We start from the raw sequence: 8772 nt of genomic DNA on the forward strand, positions 1-8772 counted from the left end.
CGAGTGGGGCTAATATTTTGATATTTTTCACGAGTGCGTAGCACGAGTGAAAAATATCAAAATATTAGCCACACTGTTAGATATCCTCTATATTTTCCCTTTACTACTGACACCGTACTTATCGTGTTATCTCCCCTTTACTACTGACACCGTTCTTATCGTGTTATCTCTCCTCTACTACTGACACCATACTTATCGTGTTATCTCCCCTCTACTACTGACACCATACATATCGTCTTATCTCAACTTTCCTACTGACACCATACATATCGTCTTATCTCCCCTTTACTACAGACACCATACATAATGTGTTATCTCCCCTTTACTACTGACACCATACCTATCGTGTTATCTCCCTTTACTATAGACACTCTACCAATCGTGTTATCTCCCCTTTACTATAGACACTGTACCAATCGTGTTATCTCCCCTTTACTACTGACACCGTACTTATCGTGTTATCTCCCCTTTACTACAGACACTGTACTTATCGTGTTATGTCCCCTTTACTACCGACACCGTACATATCGTCTTATCTCACCTTTCCTACTGACACCGTACATACCGTGTTATCTCCCCTTTACTACTGACATCATACCTATCGTGTTATCTCCCCTTTACTACTGACACTGTACTTATCGTGTTATCGCCCCTTTACTACTGACACTGTACTTATCGTGTTATCGCTCCTTTACTACTGACACCGTACTTATCGTCTCCCCTCTACTACAGACACTGTACCTATCGTGTTATCTCCCCTCTACTACTGACACCATACTTATCGTGTTATCTCCCCTCTACTACTGACACCATACTTATCGTGTTATCTTCCCTTTACTACTGACACCATACTTATCGTGTTATCTCCCCTTTACTACCGATACCGTACTTATCGTGTTATCTCCCCTCTACTACTGACACCATACTTATCGTGTTATCTCCCCTCTACTACTGACACCATACATATCGTCTTATCTCACCTTTCCTACTGACACCATACATATCGTCTTATCTCCCCTTTACTACTGACGCCATACCTATCGTGTTATCTCCCCTTTACTACTGACGCCATACCTATCGTGTTATCTCCCTTTACTATAGACACTCTACCAATCGTGTTATCTCCCCTTTACTATAGACACTGTACCAATCGTGTTATCTCCCCTTTACTACTGACAGTGTACATATCGTGTTATCTCCCCTTTACTACAGACACCATACATATCGTGTTATCTCCGCTGAAGTTTCTGGACGATATCCCGCTTGACCAGGCAACTGCTTCTCTAAATGCTCAAATTAATATATCTCGAAAGGAAGACAACATTAATAAAGCGTAGAGTACAGACAAGCATTAGAAGCTTTCACGTCATTTCAACGATTAAACTATATTTCCATATCTTCTGAAGTACTCTATAACATTATTGTGTTCCCTCCTTTGTGTCAGAAATCTAGTTGAATATGCGGAGATATTGACGTGTTTTTCTTGTTCATGAACTAACATTTTCAATCGAACTTGAGTTAAACTTATACTAAATACAATTTAATCAATCCACTTTAAATCCAGGAGTCAATATGATATTAATGTCATTTTCTGCGAACTGCAAAGTAAGGGGCTTTGTTCTCCAGCAACATCCGTCCCTTCTAACCTTTAGTGCCGCGGAATGGCCCGTAGTAAGCGAGGTCACGAGCCTAAAATCCACCATAGAAATAAGGAAATTTCGTAATCCATGGGTCTGGTTCCTTGACACTCCTTGTCTCACAAGACCCAGCAGCAGCATGTAGCGCGATGCAGTCGGTCATACCGCGGCAGTGAAGCACGACCTCATGCCGTGTCGTCATTAACGACAGGATCATCTTTAAGTTGACCATTTGCTTGTGCCAGTCCCTGTGAATGGCTGTTACCCGCTCTTGCTGGAATAGCTTCCGTAAGGGACGGAGACAATCGTCGGCCTCTCTGAAACTATAAAACTTGGTCTTCGGATGGAGTCCCACAGCGACAACCATACCCTTATGCAAGTCTAAAAGGCGTTCAGCACTAGGGTTGGTATCATATCGCAAACCGAATCATATGCCCCGACAACATCTACTTCTTTGTCCTCAAATTCCGTACCATTGAAGATGGCATAGGGACTGGCTGTGGAGGCAAACCCACGGAGAGCAATGTCTTGTCGAGGTGAAAGTGCGTATCGAACGCCTGAGGCCTCTGTCGCTGGAGCAGCATTCCTGGTGATGCTGGGAACATTTTTATCCAGTATTCCCTCGCCTCTGTGTCCAACCATGCTGCTATCATCTTCATTGCCTTCCAGTGGAATAGTACTGCCACAGAGATGAGGGGTTCCAACTGGAACTCCCTTGGAACTGGTAACTTCAGGTGCTGACACATGAGTTGCCTGTACATGTCAAGAGACGATTGATCTTGACAAACGTCACCAAATCCCCATGTGAGCATAGACGTAATAACAACTTGCTGGAGAGCCTTTCTTTGGACCATAAGGACTGATCAGGAGGTCGTAGTCTCTCGTCAAATATGGATGGTAAATGTCACCGGAAGGCGTGAGATTTCTTGTACCTCATAACAATCGGGGACCCAACATCTCTTTACTTTCGTATTTCCCTCTCCTGATGAGGTCTGTATAGCCAGATATTTTTCATACCCTCCTGCTTTTCCTCTTTAGACGGGTTAGTCCTTGCTTGGAACTCAAACTTCTGGACCATTCCTAGCTTTCGAGTGTTCCTCGCGGGCTAGAAGACCTTGAGATATTTAATTCTGGACATTGCGATTCTTTACGGGCCTTGATGGGAGACCACTTTCGCATGGATACCATCATTATTGGAGGTTCTGAAGAAGGAGAAAGAGTCACCATGGTCTCAGGTGTGGATAGAGATATCCCTGTTCCGGGTTTTGATAGACTACAATCCACCGGCCTCTCTTCCAACATGTCAAGTACTTCCTCCTGATCCTCTCGACGGCACTCCAAATTTGGATTGTCAGCCAGTTGGATATCCCGTGTTATGTCCCCTGCGTGGTTAACTCGGACAGGCTTGATTGATGTACACGAGAACTCCCATACTTTCCGACGAATTCAGAGAAATAAGATAAGGTTTGATAGTGAAGCACTTCATAGCCGAATCTTTGCCTGCCGTATACATGATACCATCATTCACCTTGCATGTTTTTCCTTAGTCTATTATATAGCGCTGTCGACAGAAAAGTAATATCTGCTACCTACAATAGTAATGTAAAAAAAAAGAATAAAATGCAAATATGATAAATGTATTCAGATTACAAATGGAAAGTTTTAGAGTATAGAATTTAGGGGCCGCTGTGGCCGAAGTGGTTAAGGTGTCCCGACACTTTATCACTAGCCCTCCACTTCTGGGTTGCGAGTTCGAAACCTACGTGGGGCAGTTGCCAGGTACTGACTGTAGGCCGGTGGTTTTTCTCCGGGTACTCCGGCTTTCCTCCACCTCCAAAACCTGGCACGCCCTTAAATGACCCTGGCTGTTAATAGGACGTTAAACAAAAACAAACCAAACAAACCAATGCTCCAGAGTCGATCCTTGCTGTGATTGGGACGTCCCTGATGGTTATCTGTATGGATAATGATCCTGGAAGTACCCTAAGTATTCCATATCCGTAGTTGTATCCAGCTAAATGTCCAAGTATTTGAATTGAAGCTAAAAGTATCAGGGTCTTCCTGGTGACTAAATGCTCCAAAGTTATTGGAATAGGATGTCCCAGTATCCTTATTGTGGCGCAAGGTTCCAAAATACTTATTGGGACATGGTGTAACAGTATCCTTATCGGGACGTAGTGTCGAAGTATCCGTTTTGGGACTAGAAGTCCCACAAACCACCATATCCTGAAGGGCGTGCAGCGCCTAAACATCATGTTTTCCTGGCTAGAAGACTCTGTTCTTTTTGGACTGCCATCCAGTACAGGCTCAGAGGTCCCTTCGCGATTTAGATAATCGCTGCGGACTATCATCTTCAGAACTACTGTCGGAGGTACAAGTACAGATTTGACTTTTCCCCTTACGTATGCTCATTATTTGGTCCACTCGTGATCTATAAGATTGGTGTTTCTTATTTCCTCCTTTTTTATATTGGTAACCTTCCTCTGGTGATGATGAGCTTGATGACCTAGATCGTGAACTTTGATATTTGTCCGTCCTTGACCCTTTCGCGCGTGTGACCTTGAACTCGGATCGAGACGACCTTGAATCCACGGAGTGTTTATGCGTACACAAATCCTTGGCTTCAGACTTGAGAGGTTGTAGTCCTAGGTGACTGGCGACACTGCCTCGAGTATCTGTCACCTTGATGACCATTAGTGACCTTATGCGAGACAGGGACATTGTGTCAACAGATTTCGAGGTAGAACACCGGTCTGTCTGACCCTGCATTATGGATTTCAGCCTTGAACTAGACAATGTAGGCTTTACATTAGACTTACCCTATTTCATATACATAGAAGTCCTAGCAGATAAATCTGCCTGTCTTTTCTGTTCAGTGTTGACATGCACCTTCTGGATCTAGAAGCCCGCTTTATTGTCCCCGGCAGAGATACGGATGTTGCACTCTCCAACTGTGCAATTAATTCCAACTGCCGTGCATGTTGTTCAATCAGTTGCCGTTTAATGTCATCAGCAGAATGGTTGCTGATAATGGCTCCTTTTTGAGACTCTGGTTTGTCTTTGAGTGAAGGTCTGGCTTTGTTTGATAAGAAATCAAATCTTTGTCAGCTGACATACGTAGCTTTGATAACATCCACTCTAAATCCCTAATGCTGCTCTCTCCCGATGGAATCCTTGAGCAGACTGTCCTTGTTTGATGGCCTTACTGGTTTTGGGGCCTCGTGTAAGAAGGCTGTGGCTTTGGGTCCAATGTTCATCCTGTCATTTCTCATCTAAATCATTTATCCTCATTGGGCTTACATACTGTACACTGTGACCTTGCTTCCACTTCCTGTCTCGCCCTATGCATCCAATCCGAGAACATCCTGCGGTCTTGCCTCATGCCCATGTTTTAGATAATCCTAACCAGGGAAAGAATCTCAGTACCAACATGGGGTGGTGATGTAGAGAGTGATGTGGGGCCTGGGGATTCCAGCCATGCAATCCCACCATATCGATCAATCCCGTGCCAGGGACTGGTGGTGGTGTTGGCCTTTCCTCAAATTCTATAAGACTTAAGAGGTCTTGACTTGGATCTGCCTTCAAAACTCTTCTTCAGATATCAGAGGTTAATTTCCCATCTGTTTCCCTCTCTAATACGGCCACACCAACTAGAACCATGGACAGAGGCTTCACTCATTGTTCTTCCTTCTATACAGTGGAAAGTTATTCTTGCTTTTTGATTGTTTTTGTTATTTGAGCTCGCCATATTTACAATTCTTTACTTGGGTATACCTCGCCGTGATACTGACTCTCCGTTATTTTTCTTTCGCTGATTAAACTTGGCGCATTCTATTATTGTGTTTCGGCGGTAGCCAACTGTGCCAGCTACCTGTCTGCCATTATAGAGAACGGTTTGGCGCCATCCCTTATCAAAGCAAACCGATGTCCTGTATCATCCTCCATACACCATGTTGTCTCGGATTAACTCATACTTCGATTGAATTCAATTTTGAAGTTTCACGAAAAACGTTTAAATCTTTGAATCATTTGGCTAGTCTTTAGAGACAGTGAACCCTCCAAAGAGGTTAACTTGATATATTTAAGTATTCAAAAGATCTGGTATCTCGCAAACACGATTCAGGGACGAAAGTAAATGTTTAGTCACTCACTTATGTAAGATTAAAAAAAAAAAAAAAAAAACATTTCAAAACCATAAACTGCGACATTTCAGAAGCTCTCTGTACACCATCCTGTACAACAACGTCCTGTACACCATCCTGTACAACAACGTCCTGTACACCGTCCTGTACAACAACGTCATGTACACCATCCTGTACAACAACGTCCTGTACACCGTCCTGTACAACAACGTGCTGTACAACAACGTCCTGTACACCGTCCTGTACAACACCGTCCTGTACAACACCGTCCTGTACAACAACGTCCTGTACACCGTCCTGTACAACAACGTCCTGTACATCGTCCTGTACACCGTCCTGTACAACAATGTCCTGTACAACAACGTCCTGTACACCGTCCTGTACAACAACGTCCTGTAAACCATCCTGTACAACAACGTCCTATACAACAACGTCCTGTACACCGTCCTGTACAACAACGTCCTGTACACCGTCCTGTACAACAACGTCCTGTACACCGTCCTGTACAACAACGTCCTGTACATCGTCCTGTACACCGTCCTGTACAACGACGTCCTGTACACCGTCCTGTACACCATCCTGTACAACAACGTCCTGTACACCATCCTGTACAACAACGTTCTGTACACCGTCCTGTACAACAACGTCCTGTACACCGTCCTGTACAACAACGTCCTGTACATCGTCCTGTACACCGTCCTGTACACCGTCCTGTACAACAACGTCCTGTACACCGTCCTGTACAACACCGTCCTGTACAACACCGTCCTGTACAACAACGTCCTGTACACCGTCCTGTACAACAACGTCCTGTACATCGTCCTGTACACCGTCCTCTACAACAACGTCCTGTACACCATCCTGTACAACAACGTCCTGTACACCGTCCTGTACAACAACGTCCTGTAAACCATCCTGTACAACAACGTCCTATACAACAACGTCCTGTACACCGTCCTGTACAACAACGTCCTGTACACCGTCCTGTACAACAACGTCCTGTACACCGTCCTGTACAACAACATCATGTACACCGTCCTGTACAACAACGTCCTGTACACCGTCCTGTACAACAACGTCCTGTACAACGACGTCCTGTACACCGTCCTGTACACCATCCTGTACATCAACGTCCTGTACACCATCCTGTACAACAACGTCCTGTACACCGTCCTGTACAACAACGTCCTGTACATCGTCCTGTACAACAACGTCCTGTACATCGTCCTGTACAACAACGTCCTGTACACCATCCTGTACAACAACGTTCTGTACACCGTCCTGTACACCATCCTGTACACCATCCTGTACAACAACGTCCTGTACACCATCCTGTACACCGTCCTGTACAACAACGTCCTGTACATCGTCCTGTACACCGTCCTGTACAACAACGTCCTGTACACCGTCCTGTACAACAACGTCCTGTACACCATCCTGTACAACAACGTCCTGTACACCGTCCTGTACAACAACGTCCTGTACACCGTCCTGTACAACAACGTCCTGTACACCATCCTGTACAACAAAGTTCTGTACACCGTCCTGTACAACAACGTTCTGTACACCGTCCTGTACAACAACGTCCTGTACACCGTTGTGTACACCATCCTGCACAACATCGTCCTGTTTACCGTCCTGTACAACATCGCCGAATTCCTCCTTCATGACACCATTTTTCATTCTGCTACCTCAGCCTGTCAAGATTCCTCATGCACAACATGTTGGACAGGACGTTGTTGTACAGGTCGATGTTGTACTGGACGGGATACACAGAATAGACATAGCACGGAATAGACACGGCACCGAAAAGACACGACACAAAATATGCACGTGGCGTCTTATGTTACGTAACTAGATCGAACCAAAATAGACACGGCATGGAATAGACACGGCACCGAAAAGACACGACACAAAATATGCACGTGGCGTCTTATGTTACGTAATTAGATCGAACCAAAATAGACACGGCATGGAATAGACACGGCACGGAATAGACACGGAACGGAATAGACACGGCATGGAATAGACACGGGACGGAATAGACACGCCACCGAATAGACACGGCACCGAAAAGACACGACACAAAATATGCACGTGGCGTCTTATGTTACGTAATTAGATCGAACCAAAATAGACACGGCATGGAATAGACACGGCACGGAATAGACACGGCATGGAATAGACACGGAACGGAATAGACACGGAACGGAATAGACACGACACCGAATAGACACGACACCGAATAGACACGACACCGAACAGACACGACACAAAATATGCACGTGGCGTCTCATGTTACGTAAGTAAATCGAACCAAAATAGAAACCGCACAGAATAGACACGGCATGGAATTGACACGGCATGGAATTGACACGGCACAGAAAGGACACGGCACGGAATAGACACGGCAGAGAACAGATACGGCACAAAAAAACACGGCACAGAATGGACACGTCAAGGAATACACACGGCACGGAAAAGACGCGGCACCGAATATACACGGCACCGATTAGACACGGCACAAAATATACACATTGCGTCTTATGTTACGTAAGTAAATCGAACCAAGATACGACTGATTAGGCCAGTAGTGTCTGATAACCTGAACCATAACTAAGATGCAGTACAGGTCTGGTAACATCAGGTGATTTGGCCACACTTCGAGTGGCGTTTTGCGTTGATTTAGAGATCGTATCAATCAACAGATTAAATCAGATTTACGGTCGACTGTTAAATGAGGATTTGAGATATAATCATTAATTGTTTCCGGGATAATTTACATTATAAATGGAATTAGCAGTGTGATAACGGAGAGTAACGCGATCTACCAATACCGCAATTAGTTAACTAGGAACTTTTCGGCCCTGATTGTCTTAGGAGGATGCCGAACACTTTCCAGCCGTCACTAGCTATGACATCATTTTGTCAGTATTAAGACATAAATAGATTCGAATGGTGAATGGCCCTTCCACGTGACCTCGCCAATAAAA

The sequence above is a fragment of the Pecten maximus genome, chromosome 1 (assembly GCF_902652985.1).
Source record: "Pecten maximus chromosome 1, xPecMax1.1, whole genome shotgun sequence".
Lineage (NCBI taxonomy): Eukaryota > Metazoa > Mollusca > Bivalvia > Pectinida > Pectinidae > Pecten > Pecten maximus.